Below are 19663 nucleotides of genomic sequence, written 5' to 3'. Positions count from 1 at the left end.
CTTGGATAAGATACAATGTGAGGGGCTTCCCTGGTGGCGCAGTGGTTGAGAGTCCGCCTGCCAATGCAGGGGACTCAGATGCGATCCCTGGGCCGGGAGGATCCCACATGCCGCGGAGCAATGGAGCCCGTGCGCCACAGCTGCTGAGGCCCATGCGCCTAGAGGCTGTGCTCCGCAATGAGAGGCCACCGCAATGGGAGACCCGCGCACCGCAACTAGGACCCAACACAGCCAAGATGAATAAATAAATAAATTTATTTTGGGGCTTCCCTGGTGGCGCAGCGGTTGAGAGTCCGCCTGCCGATGCAGGGGATACGGGTTCGTGTCCCGGTCCGGGAAGATACCACATGCCGCGGAGCGGCTAGGCCCTGAGCCTGCGTGTCCGGGGCCTGTTGCTCCGCAACGGGAGAGGCCACAAAAATGAGAGGCCCGCGTACCACAAAAAAAAAAAAAAAAATTATTTTTAAAAAAAGATACAGTGTGAGAAATTGAAAACGTTCATTTCTCCAATAGTATGGTGAGCCAACCTACTGATAATTTGTCACATGAATCTCAAGAGGTCTTGTGTAATAAACTGAAGAACAACAGCTTCACTATCCAATTTGATATGAACAGACAATAAAAGTCATGGTATATAGCATTTGTAAAAAATATTGCATGCTGGTGAAATTCAAGAAATTATGTCTGCTGCAAAAGCTGCCCAAAACAAGCAAAGCCCAAGATATATTTAATGTTTTGTCATCATACCTAGGAAATAAATGTCTGTGCTGGCATTTGTAGAATTAATTATGTGCATGAAAGGTTTCACCTCTCGTAAAAAATGTGAAAATTTTGACTTTGTCACAACATATGTCTTTCTCCACAGAGGGATATTAGTGTCAAAAATTCTTGGAAATGAAATGAAAATCTATACAGATAATGCTAAATGGTTAGCTTTATTAAACAAAGACCACTTTGCTCAAGAAAAGACTGGTGTGAAAATCTAGACTAAGAGCACATAAATCTCCTGCTACACACAGAAATCTGGTGGCTTAATTTATGAAGCATTCTTAGCAAGTTGTTTGAGTTGGAAGATAAATTCAGAAGTAATTTCTAGAAACTACTAGTATAGATTTTGCTGCATGACTGATAGATGAAGAATAGCTGAAGAAACTAGGCTCACTGGAAAACATTTTTATCATGACAACCAGTTGAACAAGTCCCTGCAAAGCCCAGAGAAAATGTTTTAACTTCCCATGACACAATCCCTGGACAAAAAAAAATCCCTCAATCTTTGGGAAAATCATGTTGCAAAATGAAATCTTTAAACGATTCCACTGCTGCTTGGACTTGAGAGTGAGAAAGTATATCAAGTTTCCAGTATTGTTGAAAACCAGCCAGAAGAACTGCAGATTAGAAGAGAATGAAATTGTCAATCCCTTTTCTCTGGATCTTCTGCTCAGCCTGAAAACGTGACTTTGACAGAAGAAAGAACTTTATGAGCTACACTTAAAGTGAGATTTACTAATCTGCTCCTAGATATGTTCTGAATTTCTGTGTAAGGAGAGTATCACACAAGTCATAGGAAAGCAATAAACACTCTACTGCAGTTCTTACTTTCTTAACGTGTATGATCAAGACTCTTCTTGTTTAATCAAGCATTAGAACAAGAACAGAAATCTCATTTCAGTTAAAAATGAAATGTGTGTGCATGCTTAACTCAAGTGTAACCAAAAATTATTTGTGTAGCAAAAATCAAGGTTAGGTTTCACATAAAGAGGAGAATTTCATTATTCACTTTTCATGTCAAAAATAGCATCTTTACACATTTCTATAAAAAGATCAAAGTGCTTGTATAATCATTTTGAAACACCTACATCTATGAGCCTGATCATGTAGGAAACTGTCTTTCAAAGTAAAAACTGTATAAAATTGTGTCTTGTGTTATATTTTCACTCACGTAGCTTCAGTTTATGGCTTTAGTAGTTTTACTGTTCAACATTGTCAATAAATTTTAATGTTGTAAATAGCATTAGTTAAATTGGTAACCATTATTTAAAAGAAATCTAACAAAACCATCTTTATAAAATTGAAAATGCATTTTGGCTTAAGGTAGTAATTTACCAGAAATTTACTATATTTGCCTTGTGAATTTTTAAATTTATAAAAATCAAAGAAAGATTAATTGTGGGGAAAGTAAGCAAAGCTTAGTTTTCTAGTTGTTTTTCAAGAATGTTAGGGGAAAATGTCATTTTTTTGTTTTAGATACAAAAAAACCCCTTTTACATTTACCATCTACTACATACACCACATACCATACCTCATTAGCATATTGCAGGGTAAAAATGTGTTATAAGACCTCCTTGGTAGGTAAAAAAATCAAGAAGAAAAAAAATGTGGTTTTCACCATCTATACTACTGACTACATTAAAGATGACATTCTTTGTGGGGAGGGGAAAGTCACACAATAAAAGTAAGCTAATTCGTTGGCCAGAAGAAACAGATCATGACAAAAATACCATTCTTTACTCATTAGAGCATTAACAATGATAACTGGTTTCTTATGTCTACAACTTACTGATCACATTAATGGACCATGAACTATATAAATACAAAGTTTATGCAGGAGTTCCTGAGATCTGATCACTACTGCAAGGATTCCTCAAGGGTAAAAAGATTAAGAAAGTCTCCCCTAGAATTATCCATTGAGAAGCCTCAAAGTATCCATAAATTTTCTGGAATGGAATGCAACATTTTACAATTATTATGATTCTATGATAATTTCTAGAAATTTTGTATTTTTGCTACTGTAAAAGTAATATTTCCTTTCATTGTATTCTCTAATTTGTTATTGGTATTATATAGGAAAATTATAGTTTTTTGTGTATTTTTTTAAATCCAAATTCCCCAGAAAGCTCTTAACTTTTGCTATTAGCTTCAGTTGCTTACTATGGATGTTTTAGACCTAAAATAATTTAATCTGCAAACAATGCTAATAAACAATAACAACGATAGTAAGGTAGTAAGTAGGTATCATTTAAGGTTGTCCAACATTCCAATCTTCTTAACTAAGGTATGTACATTGGTTTTGTTTTGTTTTGTTTTTTACACATAATGCTGTTGGACACAATACATTACAGTACAGTATAAATATAACTTTTAGATGCACTGGAAAACCAAAAATATTGTGACACCCACTTTATTGCAATATTTGCTTTATTGTGGTGGTCTGGAACTGAACCCACAAAATCTCTGAGCTATGCCTGTACATTATTATTAACTAAAGCCCATAGTTGACATTAGGTTTCACTCTTAGTGTTGTACATTCAGTGGGTTTTGATGAATGTATAATGGCATGTATCCACAATTACAGTATCCTAGAGTTTCACTGCCCTGAGTATCCTCTGTGCTCTACCTATTCATCCCTCCCTCCCCTTATCCTCTGGCAGCCACTAAACTTTTTACTGTCTCCAGTGTTTTGCCTTTTCCGGAATGTCATGTAGTTGGAATTGTACAGTATGGAACCTTTTCAGATTGGCTTCTTTCACTTAGCAGTATGCAATTAAGTTTCCTTTACATCCTTCTGTGACCTGATAGCTCATTTCTTTTTAGCACTGAATAATATTCCATTGTATGGCTATAGCAGTTTATACATATATTCACCTATTGAAGGACAACTGGATTGTTTGAGTTTTGGCAATTGTGAAAGAAGTTGCTATAAACATCCTTAGGCAGGTTTTTGTGTGGATGTATGTTTTCAGTTCATTTGGGTAAATACCAAGGAGCATGACTGTATGATAAGAGTGGTTCAGTTTTGTAAGAAACTTCCAAACTGTTTTCCAAGGTGGCTGTACCATTTTGCATGCCTTCCAGCAGTGACTGAGAGTTCCTTTTGCTCCACATCTTCACCAGCATTTGGTGTTGTCGGCGTTTTGGATTTTGGACATTCTAATAGGTGTGTGGTAGTATCTCATTGCTGTTTTACTTTGCAATTCCTTAATGACATATGGTATTGATCACCTTTTCATATTCTATTTGCCATCTGTATTTCTTCTCTGATGAGGTTCTGGTTTTTGGCCCATTTTTACTTGGGTTGTCTATTTTCTTATTGTTGTATTTTAAGAGTTCTTTGTATACTTTACATAAAAGTTTATTATCAGATATAATAATTATTATTATCAGACTCTTGTCTTTTGCAAAAGCGTTCTCCCTGTCTGTGGGCTTTCTTCTCATTCTCCAAACAGTGCCTTTTACAAAGAGGTAGCTTTTCTTTTTAATGAGGCCCAACTTACCATTTTTCTAAATAGATTGTGCACTTCCAGTGTTGTATCTAAAAAGTCACAGCCAAACCAAGTTCACCCTGACTTTCTTCTATGTTACCATCTATGAGCTTTATAATTTTGTTTTCAATACTTCAGTTTTTAAAGTAATATTTCCTGCTTGGTTTGTCCTAACATCTGAAAATTTCCAGCAAAAAAATATATTCTGACCTGGTTTTCTGGCTATTTTTTACTTTCTTTCATGGATTTAGATTGTCTCAGTTTATGAGTCTGTAAAAAATGAGTATTTTTCATTGCAACTATTTTCTTTGTGTTAATTGCTTGCATGTAAAATAGACTGCAGAGGGCTTCCCTGGTGGCGCAGTGGTTGAGAGTCCACCTGCCGATGCAGGGGACACGGGTTCGTGCCCTGGTCCAGGAAGATCCCACATGCCGCGGAGCGGCTGGGCCCGTGAGCCATGGCCGCTGAGCCTGCGCGTCCGGAGCCTGTGCTCTGCAACGGGAGAGGCCACAACAGTGAGAGGCCCGCATACCACAAAAAATAAAAAATAAAAAAATAATAAATGAATAAAAATAGACTGCAGAGGAACTGCAGAATTACAGAGCACTATGATCTTTATAATAATAATGAAGTGCTTCCTGGTAAAACTTGGCCTATAATTTTAGTCATCTTTAGCACAACTAAAGGATTGGCTCAACCAAGGAGTCTGTACTTGTCCAGGTTCCATTTTCAAGGCTAGCACAGACTAGATTTGGGCAAGAAAATGTGAGAGCAGGGAAGACAGAGGGGAAGCCACAGCAAGAAAAGGCTTCTGATGCCAAGCATTTCATAGGCTGGTCATTAAAGAGTTAGTCATTAAAGGCAGTCATTAAAGAGTCATTAAATGGCAGTCATTAAAGAGTTAAGTTATGGCTCTGTGGAAATATGGGTGATTATTTTCCTTTGATGTTATTTTAAATTCTCAATAATACTTTTTATATTTTGAAACATTTGTAAATAATTCAATTTTAAATTCAGAAAAATAAAATTAGAAAATTTAAATACATGAAAAGACTGAAAAATAAGAAAATTAAATAGGTAAAAAATAAATTGAATAAAATGAACTCCTCAAGGCCATACTTATCTCCATTATCATCAGACAGACAAGGAAAGATACTGTGAAATTTGATGAAGCCAGACAGAAAGAACTTAGATTTTGTTAAACATCTCTGGGCAGTGAAGCCTTTCCAGTGTTGATAGACTCTGTAGTTACTGATGATATCAAATATTTCTTATCATCAGTGAATGCACTACAGAAATACTGATGCCATTCTTTGATTTTTTTTTTCTGTATGTAACTTAACACAAGACCATACCAACTATATAACTTTGCATCCTGAAAACTGGGATGCCTGTGAATAAGGCTAAGATTTTGTCTTTTGCAGAAAACATCTAAATTCCCTTTACTCTTTTATTCTGTTGGAGTTTTTCCCTGCATCCTTGCCTTGAATAAAAATATATATTTATGGTTTTAGGTTGGCAAAAGTGGTTGGATTGTCTGGATATATCATTGATATTCTTCACCACCTTACCTATTTTTCATTTTTCTTTTTATTAAGTGATGATTATAACTAACATTTATAGAGTACTATATAATAGTAGACACTGTGCCATGCAATTTGCATTGATTATCTTGTTTAATTTTCATAGTAACTGATAAGAGATCTTTATTGTTATCTCCACTTTACACATGAAGAAAATGAGACTTGGAGACAAATAACTTGCTTGGGGTCACACAGCAGTGGGTCAGACCAGGCCACCTGACTCCAGAGCCCTGCCCTACACTTCCTCTTTGCAATGTTTTCTTAGGAGTATAACAAAACTGAAACTCAGTGACTTTTTCTAAGATCTCCAGATGATTCCAGATCTCCAACTGGTTTCTTGCTTTCAGACTTGATCCTCTCAAATTGATCCCATACACAGCTACCACTGTGGCTAATCAAAAATGAAACCTACTCATGTTATTTCCTGCCTCAAACCCTTCAAAGCTTCCACATCCTCCTGTAAAACAAGATCTATGTCCCTTAGCACAATATCCAGGAGCCTCTGCATGAGCAGGTCTCTGCTTCATAACTTCCGTACCGCCTTCCCACATTGACATTGCAGCAACAGGAACGGTTTGTGATTTCTCACACACACTCCATAATCTCTTATCTAGTTTCTGAAGCACACAACTGCATGGGCAGTTCTTCCTCCATGCTACACTAAAGCCTCGTTCCATCAGGGAAACACCTATCTATCTCCAAGAATCCTTCCCATACCAAACACTCCTCTGAATCCCACACACCTCACTGGGGGATGCGCCCTCCTCTGCACCAGTAGAATGTCCCCTAGAATCTTATTTATGTTGCTGCAGTAGAGTCATAATACAGGGGTCAGCCTTTCCCTTTAGACTACAGGTTCATTGAAGGCAGAATAAACCTCATTCCCTTTTATTCATATATAAATATTATATAATGAAAAAATGAAACTGATGATGGAAGGTGAAAGAGTATCCAGTGGTTAGTCCTGGCCCTTAAATAATTCTCCATTATCATTTACTGGTTCAGGTACTTTTGAATGGAGTCATTACTACTAAGAAAACTCAGGAGTGGAGAGAGGGAAGCCCATTAGCTTTGCTTCATACCTGAGCATAGTCTGAGGCTTGCAGCTCCTGGGAGCTCACCAAGTCTCTTTTGTGTTTTCAGCTCCTGAGCAGTTTTGCTATAGATGGGACAGAGCCTAAAACGAGTGGCATGAAGTATGTTAAAGCTGAGTGTTCTGCCTCAAAATAGGACCAGAGGTGCTGAGTCAGTGTTAGTGCAACTCCCCAGTTGCATCACGGCTTCTTTAGAAAAATTTTAACAGAAAATACCCATGTTTTATTTCACATCATGCCTTTGCACATAACTGCCAAGCCATAAACGGTAATACAGCAGGCTTCCTGTTCCAATTCAAAGCAGTCTAGTGAAGAACAAAGATGTCATGTTTTGTAAGATACAGAGTTATTTTTCTCCCCCCAATTATTTTTAGCATGAACTCATGCCACTCTCTCCTTTTTTGCAAACCTAACAGTGCTCATTTGTTTCTTGGTCTTAAAAGTCACTTGCTTTAGGGTGTCATTTTTCTCAGAAGGCTGCCCGTAATAGAACTGTCTTGATAACTTCAAAATAAAGCCTAAGAAAATGATTTTAAAAGGTAAATCCCTGCTATTGTAAGTTCTTTGTAAGCGTTGATGCTAAATCATGCTATTGACATTAACCCAACTGACTTCAATTTCAATTCATTCATTCGACAAGCAAGTACTGATTCCTACATTTATAATATTACTTTAAAAGACGGTGAAAGGCTTGTTGTCAAGGATCTTGCTAAATAATCTCCTAAGTTTGTTGACATGAATAGCGCCTGATTTATGTTGAATGAAGAGAATTCTTACAACTGAAGTGTTTGCTCATCTTCCTTTCCATCAATCAGGGAAAAAAAAAAATCAACCCTCTAGAGAGGAAAACAAACATCACAGAACACAATATAATACAGCTAGAAAGGGAAATAAGGACCAAACTAACTTAGCGGTCCTCAAGATACTGAAATCTGGAACCCAGGTCTTCACAGAGCTCATGCCAAAGATCTCATAGCAAGAGAAGGCCAGGCTGTTTAGTAAGCGTTTTCATTATTTTGTCACAGTGAAATCCCAAATGTAAAATGTAGTCATAGATAACATCAGTGGACGAAGGTATTTAAAAGCTTGATTTTTAAATAAATTGATTTTAAACTAATTACTCTGTTAGATTACCCATCTCTCTCATCTCCTGTTTGTGAAATAAGAAAAGTTGTTACACCATTTTCCAAGAGAACAAGTATGTCACAGCCATGGATATAGAAATACAGTTTTGCTCACATTTATACACACACAGAGAGACACAATTTCAGGTTAAGATACTACTACCATTCTCCACTGTCATCAATTTTGAAGTTTTTCCTAAATGTAATTTACTCCGGTTAATTTTTCGATTGTTTCAGCTGTAAAGTGGGGATAATAATAGTGCCTACTTCCTAGGGTGGTCGTGTGAATTGAACGAACATATATATATATAAAGCACTTACAGTGATGTGGTGTGTAGTAGGCGTTATTTAAGGGTTAGCTATTATTATTCATCCAAAAGCTATGTTATTTTTAGAAGTCAGACATTTCCTCTAATTTATGTCCACAATTCAGGTGGCATGAAAGCATGAGCTATAAGAAACCAAACCGACCTTACCAGTCACAAATAGGAGTACGAGTAGTACAAAAAACTCATCTCCATAAAAAGATGATTATGCAAGAAGGTTAGAGTTGTCTAGGTTGAATTTTAAATGTGTGTGAGGAACAGTCTTAGTTATTTTTGGAAGTGGCAAAAATCTCTTTGTGTTGCTTTGAAAATGAATGTGTGTACTATGAAGATGGTATTCTAAAGCATAAGTGACCTAGATTTAATTAAGCTAATTGGAGGCCTACAGAGGAATTGGAGGTTGGGGAATAGACCAAGAGATGATGGAGTATAGAACAAGGGAAAGGGAGAGGAACTGGACATAATTAGCTAGGCAGAGATGTGTAGAGGTGGTACCATAGGATGGAAATAGAAAATTATCAAAAAGGAGAAAATAGAGGTAGGTGACAGAAAACTGAGGGGTGGAAGAAGGTCAGAACCTGTGGACAACAGGTAGAATGAAGACATGGAGAATGTGAGATAGTGATCTGAACTTACACAGGCTAAGAACAGGCTGAGAGCTGGGCCTACCTTAGAAGCACAGGAGAGGGGAAAGCAAGAGAAATTGCTTATATCATAGTATCTGAGCTGCCCCAGCACCCCCAGTGGGGTCACTGAGTGCTTTTCAACATGGTGAAATTGCATGAACTATATGAAATTTTAACATGTTAGATTCTCTTAATAGTACCTGTTTCATACCACAATACCCACACACAAAATAATAACATGTGATTGTGCATCAAAATCCTTGTTGCATCCTGTTTCATGGAAGCTGGCAGAAACAGAGCCTAGCAGTGTGCCCAGGACAGAAAGGGGCTGCTGTCATACAAGCGGAAGTCTCAGGCTGAAACACTGCAGGTAAGAAGGAGAAGCAAGCAGTCCTGGTGAGGGGACAAGGGCAGAGCCAGTATCCTGACAGCAGCGCCAAGCTTAGCAACAGAGAGATGGTTGAGATGGGCATGGAGCAAATGTTCACAGAATTTATCTCAGGGTGGTGGGGTCAACCCCTGGTGGGGTTTCCTGTGTCAAAATGTATTTGCTAAGTTTTTCAAATGAGAATATTTGACTTTGGTGATTAAAAAAAGAGTTTCTCAAGAGCAATGAAAAAAATAACCAAAATGAAAGCTGCTGGATGCTGCTCCCTGGGCAACCCTGTATTTTGGCTCACACACTGTAAATGCTGCCCCCATGTGCCTTCAAAGTGGCCTCCGTCATCTGACAACCTTCTTTAGGGGCTTGCCAGCTCAGGGTGAGGAGAACTGTCCCCACCGGCCAGCGACACCATCTTACTCTTAGACAATCAGCTCCATTATGGCACAAAAATTTTCTGGGGTAAAATTTTGAGGACACAGACCTTGAGATGTGTCTGCAAGCCCCCATCATCTGTAGAACCTTTAAGCTGTTGCCCCTCTGAACAGATACACTGAGCAAAATTGTTTAATGGGAAATACATGAGATCTGGAGGTGGGCAGTTTGGAAGCTGGCTCCATCAATTATTAGCTGCATATTAGTTAATCACTGTGTGTTTCATTTCCCAAATTACTGAATGAGAGTAAGAATCCTACCCTATGCATTGCAAGGATTAGAGGTGAAATTTCAAAGTGCTTAGTACAGTATATGATACATATAAGGTGTTCAACATTAAAAATAGCTGTTATTATTGTTAAATTGGGGAGCTAATCCAACATAGACGAGTGTTTATGCACTTAAGGAACATATCAATTAGCTGGGAGGCAGACAAGTAAGCTAACAATTGCACGTAGTGTAGAAAATGCTCTAACAGAGGTATGTTCTAGGAGCACATCAGATTGCGGGGGGACAGGTTTCCTAAATGAAGTGTTGCTTGAGATGAATCTTGATGGGAAACAGTGTCTACAACAAGGCCAGGCCTAGGGTGATACAGCGAGGCACTTGCCTCAGGCACAAAATTTAAAAGGGGCCAAAATACTCAATAACTAATAGAAATTATATATATATATATATATATATATATTTTTTTTTTTTTTTTTTTTTTTTTTTTTTTTGCGGTACACAGACCTCTCACTGCTGTGGCCTCTCTCATTGCAGAGCACAGGCTCCGGACATGCAGGATCAGCGGCCATGGCTCATGGGCTTAGCCGCTCCGTGGCATGTGGGATCCTCCCGGACCGGGGCACGAACCCGCGTCCCCTGCATCGGCAGACGGACTGTCCACCACTGTGCCACCAGGGAAGCCCAGAGATAATATTTTAATGCACTGCTTTAAAAAGTTGAATTGGCAAACTGCAGCCTGAAGCTTGCCTGCTTATTTGTATGAAGTATTATTGGAACAGGGGCTGCCATTTGGGTGAGGTGAGTAAGGCAGGGTCGTGGAAATGCAGGATCAATTCCTGTCTTTATTTCAAGTTTGAATATTTTGTTTATTGTGGATTTCTTTAGCTATTGCATTAATGTATTATTGATCTTGATAACTGCATTTATTGTCACCTCCTTAGATTTTGTGCCTGAGATGAGTGTCTTACCCTCTGATGAGAAGATATCAAGATGAAGGAGACCCAGCAGTTAAAGGACACATTCCAGGAAGAGAAAAAGCATTTGTGAAGGCCCTAAGGGCAGGCATGGAAGGCTATCCTCACAGCAAATGGCTCCACGGGGCTGGCACCAAGAGGACAGGAGGAAGAACAGGAGAAGTGTCCAGAAAAGCCATGTAAGGCCAGACCTTGAAGAACTGTTATGTACAAGCCTAAAATAATTAAAATTCTAGAGACGCATCAACCATTTTCATTAGCAATGTTTTCCTCAAACATTTTTGTTTGAGGAAAAGTAACTCTTGGAAGAGTCAAGACAGAGGTATTTAAGAGGCTACTGTAATCACAGGCTAGAAAGTATGGTGACATGAACTATGGAGAAGACAGTGGGAGTAGAGCAGGAGGGCCTGGATTGGCAGACATGTAGAAGATGGAGGGAATGCTGAATAAACATTGAAAATAATTAACCTAAAGGTTTCTCTCCCTGCTCTGCTAGAAACATGGTGATGCTATTCGCCTAGATCGGTCATACAGGAGAAAGAGTAGGTCTGGGGGAAGATGATGAGGTTAGTGTGGACCCAGGAAATTTGGAGTTTGGGTAGAGGTATACATGAAAGTATCATCACAGGATTGTTACAATCAGGAGGAGAGATTCCAAAAATCCATTGGAACGATAGAGACTATGTGACCAGGCACCAAACTCAGTCCTTTGTTTTGGAGGAGCCAGCTGGGCAATGCAATCAACATGAGGCTGTGGAGATCTGCATCGTACAGGAGTGTGTGAACCTCTGAGCATCCTCCACGCCCAGCGCTCCCCTCAGAGAAAAACTCATCGGTGAGTCGTTGTAAAGTTGCAAAGCCTGTCACTCTAGTCATGACTGAAGGAACCAGGAATTGGTGCCCAGGTCAAAAGCAGCTATGGATTCTAGTGAAGGAGGTCAACTAGCAGAGAAGTGATTTGGTCCCAAAGTCCACTCTTTGTGTGGGAAGGTGATAAAATGCCCTTAGTCCGGGCTTCCCTGGTGGCGCAGTGGTTGAGAGTCCGCCTGCCGTTGCAGAGGACACGGGTTCGTGCCCCGGTCTGGGAAGATCCCACATTCCGCGGAGCGGCTGGGCCCGTGAGCCATGGCTGCTGAGCCTGGGCGTCCGGAGCCTGTGCTCCGCAACGGGAGAGGCCACAACAGTGAGAGGCCTGCATATCGCAAAAAAAAAAAAAAAAAAAGGCCCTTAGTCCAAAAGCAGCAGGGATTCATGGATGCCTGTTCTGAGGTAACAATAAGATGACTGAATCACTTGGGGAGCTGTTGTATCTTGTTTAACAATGAGCTGTTGACAGTTCTCCCTCATACCTGCTGTCAGTACTGTCTGGTCTCGGAATCCCTGGGATTCAGCCCAAACCTGCAGCAGCTAAGATGGGTTTTGTTGCTTTCTCACTATTTGGTAATCCCTACAAGGCCCTGCCATTTCATATAACGTGAGCAGGTCTTTTCCATACAACGTAAAAGGCTATAGGTGAGGTAAGGTCCGTTTCACTAGGGGAGCCAGTGGGCAAGGTGTCAGAAACCAGAGGCACAGAGCCAAGGAGGTTAGAACATAGACACATTCCAGGAACAAAACTGAATCGTGAGCCAGCACAGGAATCAGGTCCTGCAGACTGACAATGGGGAGCCTAACAATGAGCCCCAACAAAATTCATTCAACAGTGACCTGGACAAATCACTTCTCTGTGTCTCATTTTCCTAATCTGCAAAATGGGGGTAACCTTGGTACCTTTGGCATGGGGCTGTGATGAGGACTAAATGAATTAAATGTGTGATGTCTTTACAACCAGGAAGGTAGTAAACATTATGTAGTTGGCTGTTAAAAAGAAACTATTTACTTTTTAAAAAAATTGACTGGTATCAGCCCATTTCTCCCTTCTTAGACGTTTTGTAGCTTATGATACATGTCACAACTAAAGTTAACCAGTTGCCAGATATACACAAGACTAGCAAATTGCTCGATTAAGCTTGGGGTTAAGTTTTCTCAGTTTGGTTTATTTAACAATTTTACTCAGGACTGCTAGGACATACATTCCCCAGTGAATCTGTGGGAATGAGCAGTTGTGTCTACACTGGATATTTAGGGTTTTTTTAGTTTTTTTAGTTTTTTTTGTGTGTGTGGTACGTGGGCCTCTCACTGTTGTAGTCTCTCCCGTTGCAGAGCACAGGCTGCGGACGCGCAGGCTCAGCGGCCATGGCTCACGGGCCCAGCCGCTCCACGGCATGTGGGATCATCCCGGAACGGGGCACGAACCCGTGTCCCCTGCATCGGCAGGCGGACTCTCAACCACTGTGCCACCAGGGAAGCCCGATATTTAGTTTTTAAGGTTACTTGTAGGGAGAAAAATATCATCCTGCTCTGGTGTAGTCCCGAATAAGGTCACCAATCAACAGTAAAAGAACATCTTTCAAAGTGAAGAAACAACTATTAACAAAATCAGTTGCTGTGTATGTCCTTTATTTCCATAGGCTAATTTTCTGTTTGATAATAAACATCAGCTTTGATTTTTTTCTAGAAGTTATGCAATTTCTGATCCTAAAGTAATTCTTCTAATTGATATATATGGAATTTATTTTATACAATTTCAATTGACCAGAAAGAAAAGAAAGAGAAATTTTCATTGAGAAGCTACTGTGGTTTATGTACTATGCTCTTCACTTTTATATACATTTTTCTTATTAAATTCTCATTGCAAGCTTATAAGTTTAGCAGTATCATCCCCACTTAACATGTAATTAAAGAGAGAGAATGAGAGCAAGGGGGAAAACAAAAGCAAGCAAGTAAGAGAGAAGGAGAAAGAGAGAAACTACAAAAGTTTACTTCTCTTATAATATTGAATCCAGAAGATCATATTACATTGTAAATACTTTTTTGCCCACATTTTCATAAATGATGAATTCTACATTAACAATGAAATAATTGAGATAATGCACTGCTTTGTTTTGAATTTTTAATTTCTTTTGATTTCAGGCCCTTGTCTGTTTTTTGTTTGTTTATCTTTTTCTTTGGGCTGCACCACACGGTTTGTGGGATTTTTTTGTTCCCCAACCAGGGATTGAACAGGGACCCTCAGCAGTGAGAGCTCAGAGTGCTAACCCCATTGGACTGCCAGGGAATTCCCAAGGCCCTTGTCTTCTAAGAACCTCCCAGAGAATATTCACTCTGCTTACCCCTGGTAAATGCCTGATTTGTGATATCTTTCCTTCCCATTAGACTCCCCAAATCTTCCAACAACGAGAGTACAGGACTGCCAAAGAGCAAAGATTTAGTGCTGCGTTTTAATATGACTTAATTCTAACAATTTGGAGTCTGTTGATTTAAGGTTTAATGGAGAGTCTTTCTGGGACATGTGTCTTCTTGTTTAAAAAGACTCAGAACTTTTGACAATGCCACTGTTCTGTTACAACCAGAAATCTCACTGAAGCAACAAAAAGAGGAAAAGGAAAAGTTATCTAATTTCTAACATTTTTCTTTAACTTCCCAGATTTAGTTGAGTGTTACCCTTGTTTTTTAAGGATCTAAGTTTATCAATTGAGAAGAATGTCTCTTTTACCCAGTAAGCTCCATGAAAAAAGTTTCAAAGCTTCTTTGTTCAACAAAGCAAACATGGTGATCAGAAATATTATTAAAATTATTATCCTCTCAACTCATCTTTCTTCTATATTTATTCTTTAGTGTAGCCTTCTAAAAGCACGAACAAAATACAAGAATAGCCACTGCAGAAAATTATCAACTGATAAATTACATTTGTTAAGGGATTTTTTGTTTGTTTTGTTTTTGAAATAAAAGTAAATGAAGTCTACTTAACTTGAGCAAAATAATAATTATAAATAACTTTATGGGAATACTGAAATATTTATCAGAATCCAGGAAAGAGTAAAAGGGTCTTGGAAAGTACAGGAATTTAGGAAGCTCTGGGTACCCAGTAGCAGAAATTCACGGATTTTCTAGAATGCAGTCTAGAGTTACTGAGCTTCGAGAAACTTTCAGAGCCTGTGCCTTTTCAGTCAACAATTCCAAATTCCTGGAAGGGAAAATCTGATTGATCTAGTTAAGGTCAGGTGATCACCCTTGGATCTGTTCTCTAGAGGGTTCCACATATCACACACATGCACACACACACACACACAAATGTATGCAATGATGTTTCTGTCATGGGGGACCCAACACTCATTAGCGGTAACATAATGCACCATACCGAACAACCACTCTCATGATTAATACCAATCATGTCCCAGGAAACGCTGTCTCTCTTGCCATTTATCTTAAAAACACAACATGACTGCATCTGAATGCCATGAATGTTTGGGGTTGTGCCATTGCTAATGTCAGAGATGGAGGCTGCTTTGGAGCATGAGGAGGATTGGAGTGGCAGAAGCACATAGGTAACAGAAAGGGCAAAATAATTAACCTGAAATCCTGCTTCTCAGATACTATGAATTCAATGAACTCTTGTATGATAAAGTGCTTTTTCCTAGTAGTGCTGAAAGTCAAGTGTCTTGTTTCTCTTTGTGTTGCAATCTGATTCCAAATTAGTGCAGTATTTGAAACAGTTGCTTTTCAGGGCTCAGGACCGTTTTGCCACAGTAAACAATTCATATTACTCTTTAACTTGTATATATGTAGATCTCAATGTAATACGAAAAAACATGTTACCAGCTTGATTTTTTTTTTCTTACATTGGCAACTAGAGGAAGCCTGAACACTAGAATTGAAAACAATTGTATTTGTATAAAAATTCTTAATATGATGTTTTAGATTGTTTTCAAAACAATTTAATTTTTATTTAAAACTTTGATATTCAATAATTTAATTTGTAGTTTGACGTTTGGTGTTAATAGATCACTTAAATGTTTTAGTAAACAACATTAAAAATGCTTTTATTATTTTCAAACTTTGCATTTAATTTAATCCCCATTTTTAAAAAATGCAAACTTTATCCCTTTTAAATATAATTTCACTTGATTCTTTAATCAATTTTAATCTAAAATCATAATACAAATTGTGCTATTGTCTTGGTATTAATATTATAATTTGCGATTTCTTTAAATGCAGACAAAAAAATCATTTCTGGGAATAAATAAGAAATAATTTGTGAATTATGTACATTTTTATTACTTACCCTAGCACTGTCAGCCCATCAAATGTACATTCACGTATATGCAATAATTATATTGAGTCATCTTGATACTTTGGCAACTTTTAGTCATAAAAGTCCTGGCTTTACACACATGTCATTATTTTGTCATTTGAAGCTATATTTTTCAAGATAGAAGGTTAGAAGTTATATAACAATGTGTTAGTTTGATTTGTGATTTAAATATCTAGACTGTAGAAGTTAGTCAATATTCAGTCAAACTCCATTTGACTCTTGCAACAGGTCTCTTAATATTAGAGGCAGAGTAGCATTTATGATTTCCTCTTTATAACCTCTCTCTTCTCATTACTTGTTTTCCTCTGTTACTCTCTGATTCTCTAATTACAGAACTGGCTATAAGCCTTGCTAGCAGATTCAGACAAACCATAGGAACAAGATAAAAACCCACAGAATCATGATTCAATATTGGGAGAGACTTGCCCTACTGGTCTCCATGTGTGGTCACATGGAAGCTAAGTTGATTTAAAGTTGCACAGAGACAAAGTACCATGTACATAATTATTTGTTCTTTGAGGTACAGTAATTTTCACACTCTTTTGTCCCATGACATGAAGGCAAATTCCTTCAGTGACCCCATAACCTTCTGATTTTAGTTACTATTACAAAGTCTTTCTCCTAGAATCTAAAGCAATTCCTTTATCTGGGGAGGATAAAATAAAAGATGAGCCACCAATCTCGCTTCAAGATTCTACAGTTACACTTTTTTTGTTCATCCCCGGAGTGCATGACTTTCCACACCTATCTTTGATTTCACTTTACAATTGACAACTAAACATACTCATCTTCTTCATACCTGCTGCCAGTCCCCCAGCATTCTCTTTTTCAATCAAGAAACATTACTTTTCAAGCAGTTTTACATTCACAGAAAAATTAAGTGGGAAGTACAGAGATTTCCCATCTACCCCCGGCCCTCACGGATGCACAACCTACCCCACTATCAACATCCTGCATCAGAATGGTACATTTGTTACAATCAATGGACCTACATTGATGCATCATTATCACCCAAAGTCTATAGTTCACATTAGGGCCCACTCTTGGTGTTCTATGTTCTATGGGTTTGGCCAAGTGTATAATGACATGTGTCTACCACTGTAATATCACACATAGTAGCTTCACTCTTCTAAAAATCTTCTGCGCTCATCCCTTTCTCCACACAATGCTTAGGAACCACTGAACTTTTTACTATCTTCACAGATTTACCTTTTCCAGGATGTCATATAGTTGGAATCATATAGTGTATGTAACCTTTTCAAATTGGCTTCTTTCATGAAGTAATATTTATTTGGATTTCTTCTGTGTCTTTCCCTGGCTTGGTATCTCATTTGTTTTTATCACAAAATAGTATTCATTGGTTGATGGAGTGTACAAGTTTATTTATCTATTCAGCTATTGAAGAACATCTTGGTTGCTTCCAGGTTTTAGCAATTAGGAATAAAGCTGCTATAAACATCCATGTTCAGTTTTTGTATGGATATAAGTTTTCAGCTCCTTTGGGTAAATACCAAGGAGCATGATTCCTGGATTGCATGGTAAGAGGGTATTTAGTTTTGTAAGAAACTACCAAACTGTCTTCCAAACTGGCTGTGCCATCTGTTCAGCAATTAATGAGTGTTTCTATTGATCCATATCTTCACCAGCATTTGGTATTGTTAGTATTTTGGCCATTCTAATTGGTGTGCAATGGTATCACATTTTTTTACTTGGGAATTCCCTAAAGACGTATGACGTTGAGTATCTTTTTATATGCTTACTTGCTATTTGCATATGTGCTTTGGTGAGGTGGCTGTTTAGGTCTTTGGCTCTTTTTTTAAAAATATATATTTATTTATTTATTTTTATTTTTGGCTGCGTTGGGTCTTCGTTGCTGTGTGCAGGCTTCTCAACGCGGTGGCTTCTCTTGTTGCGGAGCACGGCCTCTAGGCGCATGGGCTTCAGTAGTTGTGGCTCGCAGGCTCTAGAGCACAGGCTCAGTAGTTGTGGCGCATGGGCTTAGTTGCTCCACGGCATGTGGGATCTTCCCGGACCAGGGCTCGAACCTATGTCCCCTGAATTGGCAGGCGGATTCTTAACCACTGAGCCACCAGGGGAGCCCCTTTGGCTCATTTTTTAACTGGGTTGTTCATTTTGTTACTGTTGAGTTTTAAGTGTTCTTTGTATATTTTGGATAACAGTCCTTTACCAGATGTGTCTTTTACAAGTATTTCTCCCAGTCTATGGCTTGACTCCTCATTCTCTTGACATTGTCTTTTGCAAAGCAGAAGTTTAATTTTAATGAAGTCCAGCTTATCAATTATTTCTTTAATGGATTGTGCCTTTGGTGTTGTACCTAAAAAGTCATTGCCAAACCGAAGGTCATCTAGGTTTTTCTCCTATTTATCTTCTAGGAGTTTTATAGTTCTGAATTTTACATTAAGGTCTATAATCCATTTTGAGTTAATTTCCTTGAAGTGAATAATATCTTTGTCTAGATTCTTTTTTTTAATGTCCAGTTGTTCCAGCAACGTTTGTTAAAAAGATTATCTTTGCTCCATTTCCTCTGCTCCTTCGTCAAAGATCAGTTGATTACACTCTGTGTTTATGTGAGTCTATTTCTGGGCTCTCCTTTCTGCTCCATTGATCTATCTGTTCATTATTTCACCAATATCACACTGTCTTGATTACTGTGGCATCACAGTCTGTTTTGAAGTTGGATAGTGTCAATCCTCCAACTTTGTTCTTCTCAGTATCGAGTTGGCTTTGGAATCAGTTTGTCAATATCCACAAAAATACTTTGCTGAAATTTTGGTTGAGATTTTGTTGAATATACAATCAAGTTGGAAAAAACTGACACGTTGACAATATTGAGTTATCATAATCATGAACATAGAATCTCTCTCCATTTATTTAGTTCTTCTTTAACATCTTTCATCAGAGTTTTGTAGATCATATAGATCTCATACAGATCTTATACATATTTTATTGAATTTATACCTAACTAAGTATTTAATTGGGGAAGGGGGATGCTAATATAAATGGGAAAGTGTTTTTAATTTCAAATTCCACTTGTTCATTGATGCTATGTAAAAAAGGGTTTCACTTTTGCATATTAACCTTGTATCCTGCAACCCTGATCATTTATTTGTTCCAGGAATTTTTTGTTGATTCTTTTGGATTTTCTACCTAGACAATTATGTGTTCTACAAAGACAGTTTTATTTCTTCCTTTTCAATGTGTATACCTTTTATTTCCTTTTCTTGTCTTGTTTCATTAGCTAAGACTTCCAGTACAATGTTAACAGTGGTGAGAGAGGACATCCTTGCCTCTCTTTCTGATCTGGGAAGGAAAGCTTTGAAGTTTTCACCATTAAGTATAATGTTAACTGTAGGTTGTTTGTAGGTGTTCTTTTATCAAGTTGAGGAGGTGTCCCTATATACATAGTTTGCTGAGAG

Source organism: Phocoena phocoena, chromosome 11 (assembly GCF_963924675.1).
Source record: "Phocoena phocoena chromosome 11, mPhoPho1.1, whole genome shotgun sequence".
Classification (NCBI taxonomy): domain Eukaryota; kingdom Metazoa; phylum Chordata; class Mammalia; order Artiodactyla; family Phocoenidae; genus Phocoena; species Phocoena phocoena.
The sequence above is the reverse complement of the archived record's forward strand: the minus strand, read 5'-3'. Positions refer to the sequence as shown.